The 18,642-nt window shown below is 38.5% G+C and overlaps 1 protein-coding gene across 1 annotated transcript in view; it reads right to left on the bottom strand.

Annotated features, from left to right (window-relative positions):
- BABAM2 (BRISC and BRCA1 A complex member 2) overlaps positions 1-18,642 on the bottom strand; it is a 436,262-nt gene that overhangs the window by 260,073 nt on the left and 157,547 nt on the right. The window lies entirely within an intron of this gene.

The raw sequence follows: 18,642 nt of genomic DNA on the forward strand, positions 1-18,642 counted from the left end.
AGTTATTTTAAGTTGCTATTCACTAAAAACTATAAGATATGTCAGTGTTGAGGCCATATGCTGAAAGTCAACGAGATTCTTTTTTTTCTTAGCATTCTCTGTCTTTCATTGGCAGGTTTTCTAAGTAAGATCTGTCATCTGAAAAACTCATTCTGCACAGTTGATGACTTTCCATAGGTCATGCTTTCAGATTGAGTCACAATCTTTTGTAGCCATATCTACTTAAAAATTCCCATCACACTCATATAAAATATAAAACACTTTTTCTTCAAAACATCATGTAAGAGCGTGTCACCATATTCACAATTAAACCATATCAAATTGTCTTGGTGAATCTTTAATGATAGGGTGAGTACAATTAGGCTTTAGAACTTAGATGTAAAATCCCAATTTACCAGAGTTGTAAACTTTGTATTTTATGTATTCTTAAGGTAGACTGCATTAGCCAAAGGATTTCACAAATGTTACATTGCGTGACTTGGTTCTGATTTACAGTTAAGACTGTTCAAACTTGTATTTTATGCCCTTGCTACACATACACACTGTAAATATTGCATAAGAAGACAGGAATGTAATAACCATAAAAATAATTGCAGGCTATTACACAATCACAAGTCTGTTTCTATTCCTTATTAGACCAGTCTCATCATACCACGTAAAGTACATACACTGAACAAAAATAGAATGAGTTCTAGAATTAATTTCCTTTTACGTCTCCTTGAGATTAACATTTTTATTGCTAATTTAAGATGATATGATGTTATGTATAACATGTTATGTTATGTATGTTATATGTTGTGTATAAACTAAAATTGAAATGTCAATGAGGTGGTCACAGAAGGTGGTTAAGAACTCGCATTTACTTTTAACATATTGGTTACTCATTACTATGTCAATTAATTCCATAATGATGTAAATTTTTGCTGATGGTATGCTGGAGCTTTTAATTGATCGGGATGATACTCTGCTGGCTCTGTCTTCAGACCAGAGAGGGTATACCTGAGAAGCCGTTGAACCTGACTGGACAATAAGATGCTGTACTCTATGTTTGGTATATGCTTGCAATGGGGGAATCTCAACTGAACTTGAACTGTGGTTATGCAACAAGGTGGAGGAATCCACCATGGTGGGAGGGTTTGGGAAGGGGTGGGGAGAATCCAAGTACCTATGAAACTGTGTCACATAATACAATGTAATTATAATTAATGCATTAAAAATAGTAAATAAAAAAAAGAAAAAAGAAACATTTTTATTGCTATAACACGGATCACAATTTTTTTTAAAGCAAAAAGGTAGAAAAAGGTCTACTTAATATGTGAACTCACTTATATTATCATTAATCATTTTTATATTACATATGTATGTAAATACATATATACATTTATTTTCTTAAAAAAATTCTTTCTGAGTATATACACTCCGATTTCCATTTCTCTAAGTTTTATATCCAGGAATTCAATCAATCCAACCAACAGCAGGTGGAAGACTATCTTTAAAATTACATATGTACTGAACATGTAGATAATTTTTCTTGTCACTATTCCCTAAACAATTACACAACTTTTTACATACATTTGCATTCTGTTAGATATTGTAAGTAATCTAGAGATAATTTAAAGTATAAGGAGGCCGTGGTAGGTTCTATACAGATGTAGGTATCTGCAGTAAGTGTGGGCTCACTCACCCACAGAATCCAAGGGATGACTGCTCTGTGCCCATCAAAGTGGAATTCTTACAAACATACGCCCTTTTTGGTTTGTGACACTATCAAGGCACCCCAGGCTCCTGAAATTTCCTTTAACCCATGCTCCATCCAATGTGCTGTCCCCAGTGAAATCATAAAACAGCATGTTGATGATACCTTGCCTCTGCTTTGGAACCTTAGGTGTCTTGTAGTAAGTACTAACTGAACTCCACATCTTTTTTTTTCCCCCAAACATTTATTCATTTATTTGAAAAATAAATAGAGAGACACACACAGAGATTAAATTTCCCATTTGTTGATTCACTCCCCAAAATGCAAGAAGAGTCAGGGCCAGCTAGAAAAAAGTCAGGAGCATAGAACTCCATCCTGATCTCCACTGTAGGTGGCAGGGGCCTGAGTATTTAGCATCTGCAGCTCTTTCCCAGGTGCTTGAGCAGGAAGCTAGACTGGAAACAGAACAGTCAAGCTTAAAAATGGTGCTCATATGAGTACCAGTGTAACAGGCAGCCTAATCTGCTTTGTCACCACACCAGCCACTCCAAACTCAATGTGGTATTGCACACTCAACCATCCTGTTTTGCCTTGAGCAAACTTCAAATTCATCCACCTCAAGGCCTTTCCTTAAACTTTCATTCTTTCTGGAAATGACAAACAAATAAGACCACACCTAATGGGTAGGATTTCAACAGTCAGAAATCCTATTAAAGAGGCCAGCACTGAGGTATAGCACGATAAGCCTGGACATGTGGTGCAAGCACCCCATATGGACATTGAATCGGGTCCTGGCTGCTCCAATTCCAATCCAGCTCCGTGATGATGGCCTGGGAAAGCAACAGAGAATGGCCCGAGTGCTTAGGTCCCTGCACCATTGTAAGAAAAACAGAGAAAACTCCTGGTTTTAGATCAGCTCAGTCCCAGTCACTGCAGCCACCTGGGATGTAAATTAGCAGACAGAAGATTTTTTTTCCTCTCTCTTTTTCTCATTCTCTCTCTGTAATGCTATCTTTCAATAAAAATAACCTTTAAAAAATGCTATTTAAGCCAGAAGGAGACACAAAACCAAAAAAATAACATGTGTTTATATTTATTGTTTAGTATGACTGTGTAAATTGTTCTAAGCAAGCAGAGGGCTTCAGGGATAATACAGTGCTCATCAGCTTTTCAAATTCCAGCGTCAGGCCTTGGGGCGTTTCAGGTAGAGCCATCATTTTGCTGGCATTGCATAACAGGTGCTAGCTCATGTACTGCTTGTCCCACTTCGGATCCAGCTCCCTGTTACTAGCCTAGGAAAAGCAACAGAAGGTGGCCCAAGTACTTGGCCCTCTTTCACCCACATGCAAAACCCAGATGAATCTTCTGGCTCCTGGCTTTGGCCCAGTCTATCAGTTATGGCTACCTAGAGAGTAAATCAGTAGATGAAAAATCTCCCTTTCTCGATGTCTCTCCTTCTCTTCTTCTAATTCTTTCAAATAAATAAATCTTTCTTTAAAAAAAAAAATAGTATCTTTTGTTTCTCCACCTAGCCACCTTCCTAATCAATACCTACCTAATTAATACATTCTGTGGTATATATATGAATCCTTTGATATCCTTTCCTTGAGGATGTAGAGATTAAGACCCTTTCCCTTAAATGTGGTCCAGATTTAAATAACTTCTAATGAAATGAGTAAAACTTAAATACCAGCGTACAAACTCAGACAGGAGGTCACAAATGGCTTTCACACATCCTGCTCTGAAAGCAGTCGGGTGTCATGTTGTGATGACACTCAAGCAATCTACTGAGAGGCCCCCATGACAAGGAACTGAGGCCTCCTGCCAAGAGCTACATGGGTGAGACATCTCAGAAGTGGGGGCTCCAGCCCCAGTCACTGTCAGCATCCTGAGTGCAGTCATCTGAGGGTCACCCAGGTAGAATTTTCCAGCTATAGCACTGCCAAATTTTGAGCCCAGAAAAACTGGGAGATAGTTACTGTTGTTTTAAGCCACTAAATTTTGGAAAAATTTATGTTCTAGCCATTAGCAGCTAATATACTGCCTATTTGTCTTCCTACCATCTCTTGTGGTAGGATGCGCATGGCCTGAAGAAGACCAAGCAGGACTGAATGAATTCCTTGCATTGACCCTGAAAGTCATTTGATTTCTCTCAACTTACATTTCCCTAAAATGAAGAATGACAGAAAGAGAAGCAAACAGAGAGAACTTGTACCTACTAGTTGATCATCCAAGTAATAACCACAACAGCCAGAGTGAAGCCAGCTGAAGCCAGGAGCCCAGAGTTCCATCTAGGTCCCCCAGATGAGTAGCAGGGAGTAAAGTACATGAGCTTCCTCCCAGGATACCCAAGAGCAAGAAGCTGTATTAGAAGCCAAATAAGCCAAGACTTCACCCACTCCCATATGAGACACAGGTGCCCCAATCAGTGGTGTAAGCAGTGGTGAAACCCCCATTGTGCCACAATATCTGCCCTTGATATGCTACTTATTAGTAAAAGTATACCAAGAAGAATTTCAATAGCTTCTGATATAACAAGAAATATTCTTTTTAAGAGAGGAAGAGGAGGAGAGACTGAGAGGAAGATCTTTCATCTGATGATTCACTCCTCAAGCAACTACAATGGCTTCTTCTAGGTCTCCCATGTGGGTGCAGGGTCTCAAAACTTTGGGCCATCCTCGACTGCTTTCCCAGGCCACAAGCTGGGAGCTAGATGGGAAGCAGGGCTACCAGGATTAGAACCGGCACCCAAATGGGATCCTGGCGTGTTCAAGGTGAGGACTTTAGCTGCTAGACTACCACACTGGGCCCATAACTATAAATATTTTTATGATAACATTCCCAAACATTTTATCAAAGAATAAAGACTTTAAATTACAGTATTATTGGTATGATTAATAAAGTACAATGAAGACTCCAACTGCATTTGCCTATTTACTACCATCTGTATCTTCATCAGAGACAAGGCCAGACTCATACAACAACATTACTAAGTACTTTTTGAATGGAAGGAGACCCTTTTCAAGGTTGGTACAGATTTCATGGTTTTAAGTTTCTTAGCAAAAGTTGTTAACTAGGCAGGGCAAATGAAGAGGAAATGCAATTCCTTAAAATCTATATTCAAGGTCTTACTTCTTAAAATTATCTTTCCTTCTTAATGCAAAATAAAATACAAATGCAAATATTTGTACCACATCAATAGCCTACGTAATGATTCAAAGACAAACATCCTTAAAACGAACCACAGAGGTTGAGAAGTTCATCAGCTCCTCTAGAAGCCTCTCCAAGCTGTGTGTGTGTGTGTGTGTGTGTATGCACACACACAATATAAAAGAGGAAGGGCTGAAATTAAAAAGTGAGAAAATATGATGGTGATCACAAATTCAGAGTCCCCAGTTAAGAAACAAGACAGCCTCTTGCTATGTAGATTTTAATTTAGGTGATTTTTTTACATTGTACTGTCTACTCAAGTTTAAACTGCCTTAATTTTTATGGTATTGTCTAAAGATGAAACCTCTGATAGTATGCTAATTGGGTAAATACATTAAGTTAAACTTTTAGCTATGCTCCACCCAAGTATAGAACTTTTCTTTTTTAACTCTAATTATAGTTTCACTAGCATAAAATCTCAGCCTTATTGTGTTAACTCTCAATCTTATGAGTCTTCTGCAATTCTTAAAACCCATTAACATTCAACTGAACATTAATGTATTGCAATTATTTGGAAGAATAACTATGAGAAAATACAATTATAAGGACAGGCACATTGGCTGAACAGGTTAATCCTCCACCTCCAAGCACTGGGATCCCATGTGGGCATGGGTTCATGCCCTGGCTAATCCACTACCTATCCAGCTCCCTGCTCATGGCCTGGGAAAGCAGTCAAGGACGGCCCAAAGCCTTGGGATCTTGCACCTGCATGGAAAACCTGGAAGAGGCTCCTGGCTCCTAACTTCAGATTGGCTCAGTTCTGGCCACTGTTGCCACTTAAAGAGAATGAAACAGCAGATGAGAGACCTTTCCCTTTGTCTCTCCTTCTCTCTGTAAATCTGCCTTTCGATACAAATAAATCTTTTTAAAAGGAAAAAATGTATAAAAATGGGTTCATGTTAACATCCATGTTTCTATAACACTTACAACATCTATAAAAGACTGAATCATTTTCAAATTATTATGAGAACTTGCTTCACTTTACTCAGGCTGGAAAACAGATCTTACGCAGCTTTAATAAGACTTGTAAGTCCTGCTCTTTAGTAACCTAACTGCTTAGTGATGCTAATAAAGTTTCCTGGATAGACTCTCATATATCTCAAATGAATCGAGACTGGATTCCTGTACCAGTGTGCAAGGCTGCAATCACTCATGTACCCAGAGGAAACACAGGCTGAGCTATGCTCCAATCACAGCCAAGTGATTTGTTTAAGCTACTGTTTGACAAAGTGAAAAAGGTGACATATGTGGAGAGGATTACTGGGTCCATAAAATAGTATTAGCATAATTGCCTTGCTCAAGGGCTGGAAAGAACTATGTCAGTTGCTGACATTCCAGTTTTTCCTCCAGAGACAAGACCTGCTCTACAAGTACCCACGGCCATCTCTTGTGGCAGGAAGAGCATGGGCTGAAGGACACCAAGCAGGACTGAATGAATTCCTAGCACTGACCCTGATAGGTCACTTGATTTCTCTCAAATTACATTTCCCTAAACAATTGGATGGGGCCAGTGTTGTGGCTCAAAGAGTTCAGTTGCTGCCTACAATCCTGGCTTCCCATATTAGAGTGCCTGGTCTGAGTCCTACTGCTACACTTCCAATCCGGTTCCCTGTTAATACACCAGGGAAGGCAGCAGAAGATGGCCCAACTACTTCAGCACCCACCAAATGGAACTCCAGACTCCCGACTTCAGCCTGACCTAGGCCCATCTGTTGCATGCATCCCTTTTGGGGAGTAAACCAACAAAGAGAGATAGAAGACATCTCTCTTTCTCCCTATCTCCCCATCTCTGTCAAACTGTTTTTCACATAAGTAAGTCTTAAAACAAACAAACAAAAAAGATGAAAGATGGCCTGACTGTGTAAGTCAAGATTTTTTCTGTTTATAAAGAACAGAATCCAAAATAAGATCAGGCAAAAAAGTTAATTACTAGAAAACTGTGGGGCAAGTCAGAGACTCTAAAGAGCGGCTTACAGGAGCTAGAACCAAACTAGTTGCTCAGATCTCAAGGGCTGACTCCTAAAACTTCAACAAATTTCAAGTCTTTGCTTTTTTTCCAAGTTGGCTTCTTTGATTTCTACTGTACAAAACGGTGCTGTCCAATATGGAAGCTCCTAAGCCAATGCAGCTATTGAGCATTTGAAATATGACTATTCTAAATCTAGAGGTAGTAAAGGTGAAATACACTTCAGATTTCAAAAACTCAGTGGACAACTTAAGTCTAGTGGACAGTGCTGTCTAGAGGTTTTCTCCCACATAGAGAAACACACCACCTGTAAGGCTGGATTCCATTTATCCAGCTTATCACAACACAGTAAAGAAGGGTTTCCCTTCCTACTTCAGTTTTGTTTTGTTTTACTCTGAGAGCAAGAGAAAGGGGAAAAGAGAGAGAGAGAGAAAGAGAGAGAGACCTACCATCTACTGGTTCACTCCCCAAATGGTTGCAGTATCTGGGATGGGTCCAGGCCAAAGGCAGGAACCAGGAACATCATCTGCATGTCCCAAATGCGTGCAGGGGACCAAGCACTTGAACTATCCCCTGCTGCATTCCTACGCATGTTAGCAGAGAACTAGATCATAAATGGAGTGGCTGCTGCTAAAATCAGGGCCCATAAATGATGTCAGCTTTGCAGCTTAACCTGCTAAGCCACAACTCCAGCTACTTCCTCCAATTTATTTTTATTTCAGAGACAATGTAAGGGTCTTCCACATGGTGGAAGGAGCCCAACCACTTGAACTAACTGCTACCTCTCAGAATCCACACTAACAGGAAACTGAAACTGGGAGCCAGCATTCGTGGGTCAAATTGAGGCATTCAGGTATAGGATGAAGGCATCCTAATCAGACTTAACAACAACACCATCTGCCACATGACCCTCATTTTTAAATGACTCACAAGAACTCAGGTTTGGGCAGGCCCACTCAAGGTTAGCTTTGGACTAACCTTTGCCAGGAGGAATGTTAATCATGATGAATAACTCAGTCACGATCACATGAAGGGATAGAGTGAAGAACAGAGACATGAGATACTATAAGAGAAGGGGAACACAGATACTAGGCCAAAAAAAAAAAAAAAAGACCCACTGTGCCAACTTATAGGGTATCTGGGAGGATTAATACATATATAGCACTGCCCACTCTGAAAAAACCAAGCTTCTGAACAAGTCCTTCTCTAACATGTGATGACATTTAACCACTTTAAACACTTGACTGTGTCTTCCAGCACAGTTTGGGAGATATTAGGAACTCAAGGATTAATCTTTCATATTTTGACCCCTGGATACCATCAAATGTGCCTAAAGCAATGATACTTTACTAAACCCTAGATCCTGGCAGCTGAGAAAGAATAGTTCATGGACCTCACATGATTACTCAATTGGCTAATCCTCTCCTTGCAAGTGCTGGGATTCAATATGGGCACTGGTTAGTGTCCCAGATGCTCCACTTTCCATCCCACTACCTGCTTATGACCTAGGAAAGCAGTGGACAACAGTCCAAAGCCTTGGTTCCCTGCACCTGCATGGGAAACCCAGAAGAATGTTCCTGGACCCTGGCTTCAGATTGGCTCAGCTCTGGCCATTACTGACATTTGGGGAGCAAACCAGCATATGGAAAACCTTTCTGTGAATCTGCCTTTCCAATGATAATAATAATCATAATCATAATAATAACTCTTAATTAAAAAAATTAAAAGTAGTTCATGAAGATCTCAATTTTACTCTACACTGATACAAGCTGAAAATACAAACGTGAATTTCATCATTGACAGTGAAGAAGTTTCATTAAGTATGTAACAATTCTAGAAGTATTTTTTATAGTGAATTCTACTAGGAAATGCAAAACTCTACAAAGTCTAGAGTGGTCACCGTCAAATCACTCAGCACTCCTTGCCAGAAGTACTGAAAACTTCAAAGAGCTCTTTTGAATGCTTGATCTCTTAATATTTAGTGTAAGTAAGGAACATATAAAACATCTTACTGCATTTTTATCACATTACCTTCAAGAAGTTGTATAGTTCTTAAATCTATTTACGTCTAGGATCCACTCTGAGACAAAGTTTACATGATTCAAGGTATGAAATGAAGCTCTCCTTTTTTATCCTTTGCATTGATATTCAATTGTTCCAGTACCAATTGTTGAAAAGATTATGTTTTCTTCTCTAAATGAGCTTTGTACCTTTGTCAAAAACTGCATGTTCGTGCGTGTGGATATAAATACTTCATTTCTAAATACTTCATTCTGATCTACATTGATTTAGTTTTTTTAAACAATTACCACACTGTCTTGACTACGGTAGTTTGACAGTAAATCTTGGAAATGGAGACTGTGAGTCCTCTAATTTTGTTCTTTTTTCAAAGTTGTTCTTGTTATTCTGGGTCCTTAGTGTTTAAACATGAATTTTGGGGGCCTGCGCAGTGGCCTAGCAGCTAAAGTCCTCGCCTTGAACGCCCCGAGATCCCATATGGGCACCAGTTCTAATCCTGGCAGCTCCACTTCCCATCCAGCTCCCTGCTTGTGGCCTGGGAAAGCAGTCGAGGACGGCCCAATGCATTGGGACACTGCACCCGCGTGGGAGACCCGGAAGTTGTTCCTGGTTCCCGGCTTTGGATCAGCACAGCTCTGGCCGTTGCACTCAGTTGGGGAGTGAAAACATCGGACAGAAGATCTTCCTCTCTGTCTCTCCTCCTCTCTGTATATCTGACTTTGTGTTAAAATAAATCTTTTTAAAAAATGAATTTTGGAATCAGGTTGTCAATTTCTATTTTAAAAAAATAAAAGTCTCCTGTAAGTTTGACTTGCTAGCACTGTGTTAGATCTATACACCAATTAAGGCAGAAATGATTTGTTACAATACTGAGTCTTCCAACATAAGACCATGGCATACTTATTTGCTTTAAATATTTTTTAGTTTCTTTCAGCAATGTTCTGTAGTCTTCAGAGGGGCTACAAGGCAGAATTGAGGGTGCTAAGTTACAGGGAAAAGTAAGATACCATCATTAGAAATTACAGCAGATATTATGAAACAAAAGAGAAAGAAATGGTGTCTGATTGCAGTTTCTTCTGTTTTTCAACATTCACTGTGATTTCTGCTCCTTGATACTGTTCATCAACCTGAGCAGGAGGCTGACACCATATACTATCCCCTCTACCTCTTGCTTGTACAAATGGGAACTATTTGGAATTCATTTGAGGAAATTAAAAAAATAGAAGCAACAAAAATTTTTTAAAAAAACTTTCGTGGCCCAGAAAAATAAATAAAATGCATTTTTACCAAAAAAAAAAAAAAAACCCAAGAGAGAAAAGTTACAGTTGCAATAAAGATTTTGGACAAAACATAACAATGCTGGATATAGAGTGAATGGATATTATGTGCAACACAATCCAGTTTGTTCTATTCACCCACATTAGTTCACTTCATATCCAGCTACATAACAAAGTATTAGTAAAAATCATAGAGTCAGGAAAAAAATAAACTATAAGGAATGATATTATAGCATTGTGGATTAAGCTACCATCTGCAATGTTGGCAGACCCTATGTTAGTAATGGTTCAAATCCCATCTGCTCTGCTTTTGATCCAACTCCTGGATCAAAGGAACCTGAAAAAGCAGATAAGAGCCCTAATGTTTAGGCTCTTGCCACCGTTCTGGAAAACCCGGATAGAGCGTAGGGCTCTTGTTTTAGGGCTTGCCTAAGTCTGGCCATTGTGATAATTTGAGGAGTGAATCAGCAAATGAAAGATTTCTGTTGCATGTTCTCTCTCTCCCTCTCCTTTCCCTCTCCTCCCTCCACCCCAACTTAGTCTTTCAAATAAATAAAGTGAATCTTCAAAAATCAATCAGGAAGAAAGCAACTTGTGCATTATAATGGCATTCTGCATTATTTACCATCAACAACCATACATTAACTAATCCACATTACCACAGCATGTTCAGTGCACAAACAGACCTGAGAGAGTGCTCCTCCATTTGGAAACAGGGTAACAGACCAGGTTAACTGACAGTCATGTGAAATACAGCTACACTTAAAATTTTTAATTTTTTAAATAAAGATAAAAACATAACATAAAGAGAAAAAGAAAATAAATTCTGAAGCAAATAAAACAAAAGCAAAAGAAAAAACTCCACAAGAGGCAATGCATGGCTTCTCTTCATTTCCTACAGGAAAACAGAGTAACGTCAGAATTACCATGAGTCATAGCTGGCTACCTGGGGCAAGGAAAAGTAAAATTTTTAACTCTAAATGGAGAAAATCAGGAAAGAAGAAAAGTGTGGTAGCAAATATAAACCTATGTTAATGTCAATGAAATTCATTCTTCCTAGTCCACAGTAAAATCTATACTTTGAAATACAAATTAACAAATAATACTAAAATCATGTCTATTTTGCACCAACAGCAAGCTCAGAGTGTTTTAAGTATCCTGTTTGTCAATTCATTGTTACTCCCAATAACCCTGCACAGCAGGCAGAGCTGTCTTGGTTAGTTCTGGTTGGTCTAACAAAACACTGCAGTCTGGGTATTTTTACAAACAACAGACACAACTCAAAAGGTTAGGAAGACCATGATCAAGGCAGTGGTAGACTCAGAGCCAGAGCCAGGTAACCCCCCAACCCCCGGTTAATGAACAATGCCTTTTGTCTAAGTCCTCCTGCAGGAGGTGTATCTAACTAGTCTCTGTGAGCTCTTTTGTAAGGACAAGAGGGTTCTGCCTTCACCACCTAATCACTTACCAAAGGGACCACCTCCTGAGACCATCACCATAGGGGCAAAGACTCAATGTGAAATGGGGGACACATTCACATCACAGAAGGAGCTGACTTCATTTTTAAAAAAAGATTTATTTATCCTGTTTATTTATTGGAGAGACTGTAAAAAGCAGAGACAGAAAGACAAAAGGAGAGATCTTTCATCTACATTCACTACCCACAGCACAATAGTCAAGGCTTGGCGAGGCCTAGGCCAGGAGACAGAAATTTCATTTAGTTTCTCATATGGTAGCAGGGCCCAAATACCTGGGCCATTAGGAGGCAGAGTAGCTAGGACTAGAACAGGTGCTAACGTGGGATGCTAGTGCCGCAGGCTTAATACACCAAATCACAACACCAGGCTCAGCTGATTTTATTTTAATAGCTGTGGAAATTAAGGTCTGAAAGATAACTAACAGTTTCATGAAACTAAGAAAGAAGATGGAAGTCATAAAGGGAGGAAGGAAAGAAGGAAAGAACAGAGAAAAGGAAAGAGGGAAGGATGAAAGCAGGGAGGGAGGGAGGAAGAAAGGAAGGAAAGCAGGAAGGATAGGAGAAAAGGAGGAAAGAATGGAAAGAGTGAGGAAGGGATGGATAAAAGATGGAAGGGAAAAGTGGACTTTGAGAGACTTGAAGAACATAAACAGAGACTACAGTATAAAAACCACTCACATTCTGGAACCAAATCCTTACTCTACCTCAAAAGATCCAGGTACACTAGTGAAGAAAGATTCCTTTTGTAATCTAGAAGAGGGATCATTGAACTACTGCCTGTGGGCCAAATCCATCCCAATGCCTGGTTTTGAAAGTAGAGTTTTATTGGAATTGAGCCACACTCATCCATTTACATATTGTCTGTAGCTGCTTTCATGCTATCACAGCAGAGCTGAGAAGTGGTGACAGAGACCATATGGCACACAAGCCTGGGATTTTACTGTCTTGCTCTTTAGAAAAGCCTGTTGGCCCCTGATCTAAAGAGTGCTGCTTTAGTCGTACAGAAGGGAAGTAGGACAAGGACAATTAACTAAAAGCAGGAATGGTCTTCTACTTGGTGAACACAACTCCATTCCCTACCGAGTAAGTATCCAGATCATTTTACCACTTTCTTTTATGATTCAGTCTCAAATGTAAAGAGTAGCTCAAACTTAGCAACCAGAAATCAGAGTTACCACAGAAATAAACTACAACTACCTTTTAGTACTTTATTCCAGTAACATACACATTCCTACTTTTACAAAAGTATGCCCACTCCTATTTGACTAGACAGAAACTATTTCCCTTAAGATAAGCAGATGAGGGTTCCCTGTGAATTCTTTATGCTCTTTCAAGCACCAGACAATTCTTTTTGCTTTAAAGCCAGATTGCACAAGAGTTGAAACAGTCTTTCTTACTAAAAGCTGCTTATTAAGTGTCACTTCATTGGATCCCAAAGATTTTCTGAACTACTGAACTAAAAGCACTTAAATTCCAAGGCATCATTTAATTTTACCTTTACAGAAAATCATTGTGAGGTCAGCTTTTCAATCATAAGAAAAGAGCTTCTTAGCATTTTCTGTCTTATGCCCACTGAGAAATAATTGTAATCAACACATATCACCCACAGAAGCTTCCTAGATAATTAAATAACAGGGTATTTAGAGGAGATTAACAATTTCCTTCCTAGCAAACAGGACAAATTAAAGGAACCTTCAAACAATTCCAAATAATACAGAACAATGCAAGAAAGTCATTCTGCCCATTCACACACTTCCACAAAAACTTCCACGGACTTGAATCAGTTTAATTCTCTTCCAGGTGCAAAAAATACAAAATCTTCCACTCCCCTTTGTCCCCCCATCCCAAGGAAAAATGAGAAGAATGAGAAATTTCAACTGTCAATTTACTGAAACTCAGTGATGACAAGTCACTCAATGTGTCATACACACTTAAAAAAAAACACTCATGCCATTAACTATTTTTCCTAGCAATATGAACGGGTTATAGCATCATTTCAAATGGTTATTTTTAAAGAGTCCTATGGCCAGCCAGTTATAAGAGTAGCAGACATTTGAGCAAGTGTACAGATGAATTCCAGGGCCATAGCAAATACACAGAAGTGTTCTATTTGGTGTTCACAATGTTTTTAAGCATTATTCTTCACTGCCAGCTCTTAAAATGCTATTTCACATTTTTTAAAAAAGGATAAACCTGAGACCCTGGGCTCCATTTAACAACAGCTGCCTGTCTGGCAACATTAGCCCCATAGACTCACATGGAAAACAACTGCGCAGCTGGATAGCAGCTTCTACCTTTACATGAGGCACACACTGTTAGCTCACACCACCTCTGGCCATTCCCTTTTATATTACATCAAGGCAGATTCACCTTCCTCAACACCTGGTTGGCCCCATGATCACCTGCATCTGCTAACCTGGGTTTCATTCAAACTAGACTGAATATAAAGTGGGCACCCTGCTATATCATGTTGAGGTGGCAACTCCTTACATCAACCAGATACCTCCTGTACATCATCACTTAGATTTTCCTCCATGAGGCACCCTGGGCGGACCATATTATGTCTACAACCAAGATTTCCACTACAACGCTTAGCCTGTCCAGGCTCCTGAACTGAATGCTAACATGACGTTAAGTCTTGCTCTCTCCCTTTTACTAGCAAAGAGACCCGTGCTCCAATAGTGGCCTCAAAAGAAAGATGACAGTCTCATCTCCTTACACAGACGACCAACTTTAACTTGTTTACCCTCATTTCCCTATGGTGTCATGCTTCAGATTATGTAGCAGAACTAAATCTCATCAAGTCATCTACCAGTATGAAATCTCACTTTGTGATATTAAATGTCAGTAAGATTACCATGGAAGAACTAAAGATATACTAAACTGGTTACAGCTCTGTGTTTGCTCTGGCCTATAGCTCAATCATGTCCACTTTAGAGACAATGCAAGAACTACATAAATAATAGTTTTTCTTATCTAATACAAAAGTCACCATTGTTTTTCATTGTTGTTATTTTTGCAAAGTTATCGTTGCCATATTCACTACTAGCAGGAAACACTTATATTTCGCTTCCAATCCAGTGGATACAGCAATGTTCCTACTTGTTTCTATGTGATACTATCAAGTTCCTAACTCCAGGATTTGAACTTTGTTATATTCTACACATTCTGTAAAACTAACCCATTAAGACATAAATTCAAACATATAAAACCATTTTCAAGTAATTGTCAGTGTCTTCCTTCCCTAAAATACAATATTCTTAATTACGGAACACTTTTTATTCAGATGTTTACAATTTCTAATACAAAATTACAACCTCTTCTTTATCAGTTTCCTCCCAATCCCAACCCCCCCAAAAATCCAATAAAATAGAAATAAAAATTTTTTCCTGGCACAGTATTACTAGGTTCAGAAATTCTCAGGACAAAAGTAAAGAAATACACATAAGTCAATTTTCACCAAGTCCTAAGAGAATGAAGAGCAGCACCGTATAATAAGTTCTCATGTAAGACAAAGTACAGTCATCCCTTGGTATTCATGGGGATTGGTTCCAGAAGCCCCCACTCAATGGACACCAAAACTTGCAGACGTTCAAGCTCCTTACCTAAAATGGCACAATATTTATACATAACCTATACACACACCCCTACATTTTTAAAACTATTTCTAGTTAACTGCAGTAAGTACTACAATGTAGATACTATGTAAATAGTTGTTATTGTATCTTGTTTAGAGAATAACGACAAAGGAAAAAAGTTTGTACAGTGCAACTTTTTCCCCAAATATCTTTAGGCTGCAATGGGCTGCATTCATAATATGGAACTCACAAATATTTTGTGACACTACACAATTCGATTGTGTAGTGAGTATTTTCATCATTTCAGTAATGTCCTCTTTACTGCAGGACACAATTTCTCCCCACAAACACAGTGGTCAAGAAGTTCAGAGTGTGTGATGGATCCCAAGTAGAACAGGCATGGGAAAGTTCACCTAAGCCTAACCCACATGCTAGCAAGTACTGGGTCTGCTTCCTGCTGCATGGACCATGCAAGATTTGTCTGTTTCCCATTTTGTTTAAAGAAGTGCGTGTGGAATTTTTACCACCCACAAATAAAAAACCCTAATAAATACAGAAACATTTTTCTACTGACTTAAGTGTTTAGGTAAATCATTTAATCCTTTGAGCTGTCTCAACAAAAAATAAAAATCAAATACCAGCATCAGAATCTATTTTTAAAATACATTCATATTTTTAATCATATATTCTTAAAGTACAATAAGTAAAATCATATCATGATTACTTAATGGTCTTTACATTCTAACATCAAAAAAGTCAATGGATGGGTGAAATAGCTACACTTGGTAAAAGGAACTTAGAAGCAAATGATGGCTTCATTCTCAAATAACAAAATCTGTCTGTAACAAATTAACAGGGTATGTAGTCAAACTATGCTATCACAGCATTTTTATATTCTGCTGTGCCTTTAAAAGGCTTGGGATGATGAAGCTACCTTGATGATGATGAAGAGAACCCTACCCCTAAGAAATGGAGGAGTTTATTTTATTTTTAGGTTTAAGACTATGGACCGTAGGCCTAGTAATTAGACAAGCACCATCCATGTGCAAATAATCTGTAAAGTGGTTGCTAATGCAAATTCCTTCTGAAAAGCACAGCTAAATGTTCCAAGGTCACCAAGCAACATTGTTACCAACTGTTAAAAACTGAACAGAATTTTGTACTGTTGCTGCTATGTTGGTTGGGTTATTTATTTTTACTTTTTAATTGCTGATCTGCTTACAAGCCATTTATCCCTTTCTGTCCCTCCTGATTTACTCTCTGCATGCACAAGGGTCCAGAACATACTAATGTTGCAACTTGGGCATTCCATCTACAGAAGATGAATCATTTCACAGTAAAGCAAAGTGCAGGTGAGGGGTGGAGAGTGGAGGGTAGGGGGACTTTGCCATTTTAGCAAAAAGGTTCCATCTTTCAATTGGCTCACAAGCAAAGCTAAGGGCATAATATAAAACAAGAGCTTTTTAAACAGAAAGAATAGGAATTTGTTATTGAAGAGAAATGAATCAGGTAGGCGATGAGCGAGCAAGCATTTTTTTCCTTGGAGTCTTAAAAATACAAGCACAGGCAACACCAATTTCGAACAAACAGGAAGACTAATGAAACCAATAAGGATCAATAAGTCAAAACAAAAATACTACAACTATAAATTACAGATTATGATGATTATACCAATATTGCATTCTCATTTACTATCCAACTTCATTTTAAATGAACTGAGTTTTAACTAGACTAGATGGAGACCACCACATATGAGTTGCAGGATTTCTAAGGAGACCACTTACTATTCTAATAGCGCATAATAATTACTGAAACCAAATTAATTATGCTTAATAACCACAAATGAAATATGTACATTTCCCACAACACGGGTGCAGAGAAGCTGAAGGAAATTGCTGACTCGCATTCCCAACCAGAACTACACAACTGCTGGGAATTTGGGAAAACTAGCCAACTGGAAACTAACAATCATGAACTGTGGTTATGCAACAAGGTGGAGGAATCCACCATGGTGGGAGGGTTTGGGGAGGGGTGGGGAGAATCCAAGTACCTATGAAACTGTGTCACATAATACAATGTAATTAATGAATTAAAAATAATAAATAAATAAATAAATAAATAAATAAATAAATAAATAAATAAAAAGAAAGTTTAATTATGCACAAAAAATCCCATGCTTTACTACAGGAAAAAGTTTCCATCTTAGTAGTCAGTTTTAAAAACTTTTCCTTATGGATACATCTAGAACTCTACCATACCATGCTTCCAACGACAACGAAGATGACTAACATTAGTTACTGCCTATTCCAGTTCAGAGGGGAACCTGCACCAGGATTCTGACTGCTTTCCAGACAATCATAAACACTCCTAACTCTCTGAAAAATATCAATTTAAGATGGCAAAAATTTTCCTTACATGAAATCAAATTAAATAATCGCAAGTAGAAATACAAGCTGAGGCAGCGGACAAAATCTTAATTCATAATCAAAAGCCTAACTATGGTGCTCTCAGGCCTGTGTCTTATGGCTTTGTTCTCAGTCTGTCCCCTGGTCTACTTAGTTTCTGTCCCATAGCCTAGTCACGAGGCATCATTTCTCAGGAGCTAAGCATCTACAGACTCTCCCCAAGGCAGCTGCTGTCCAGGAGATCTCATGCCTGGATCACAATTTAAAGAATGTCACTCTGGTCCAATTGCATCCTGGGTCTCTACAGATCAGCCCTCTACGAACAAGCCTGAGTTCCAACAGCTCACGTAAAGAATTTATATTAGATAATTTCTATTGTAGTCTCTCATCCTGATGATATTACGAAAGCAATTTCACCCCAAAGCTTAATTTATTAATGCTAATTTTATCTCACACAAAAAATTCACTTCTAAAGTCTCATTCGTTAGCCTTTAAGTAACGAAGTAATTCAATAGACTTTCCCAATAGAGTAATTCAATAGAAAGCATTACGCTCAGTGAAAACAGACCAATCCCAAAAAGACAAATGTCATATGTTCTCTCTACGTAAGGCAACCTCCATGCGAAATACAAGATAAGCAGATACACAGATGAACATGCATATACGTATATTCTCATATATAAACTACAAAATGGAGACTAGAATATCGGGAAGAGAAAATATGTTGCAATATGCATCTCTACTCCTGAATAAAAGTAGAACTTCCAATGAAATTATTAAATATACCTTGACAAAATAATAATAAACTACTTACTATTGTCTCTAGCTACAATGCCATGATACACTAAATGCCAAGAATGTTGAACTTGTGATTGTTGCTGAAGGACTATACTACCATTAGGGGGAAAACAGTGGAGAGGGGGGGAAAAGGAGAATTTAAGGGGGGATCCGTGTGCCTATGGAATTGTATCATTAAAAAATAATAATAATCTTCAAAATACACCTTGATTCAAT

The sequence above is a fragment of the Ochotona princeps genome, chromosome 8 (assembly GCF_030435755.1).
Source record: "Ochotona princeps isolate mOchPri1 chromosome 8, mOchPri1.hap1, whole genome shotgun sequence".
NCBI classification, from domain to species: Eukaryota; Metazoa; Chordata; class Mammalia; order Lagomorpha; family Ochotonidae; genus Ochotona; species Ochotona princeps.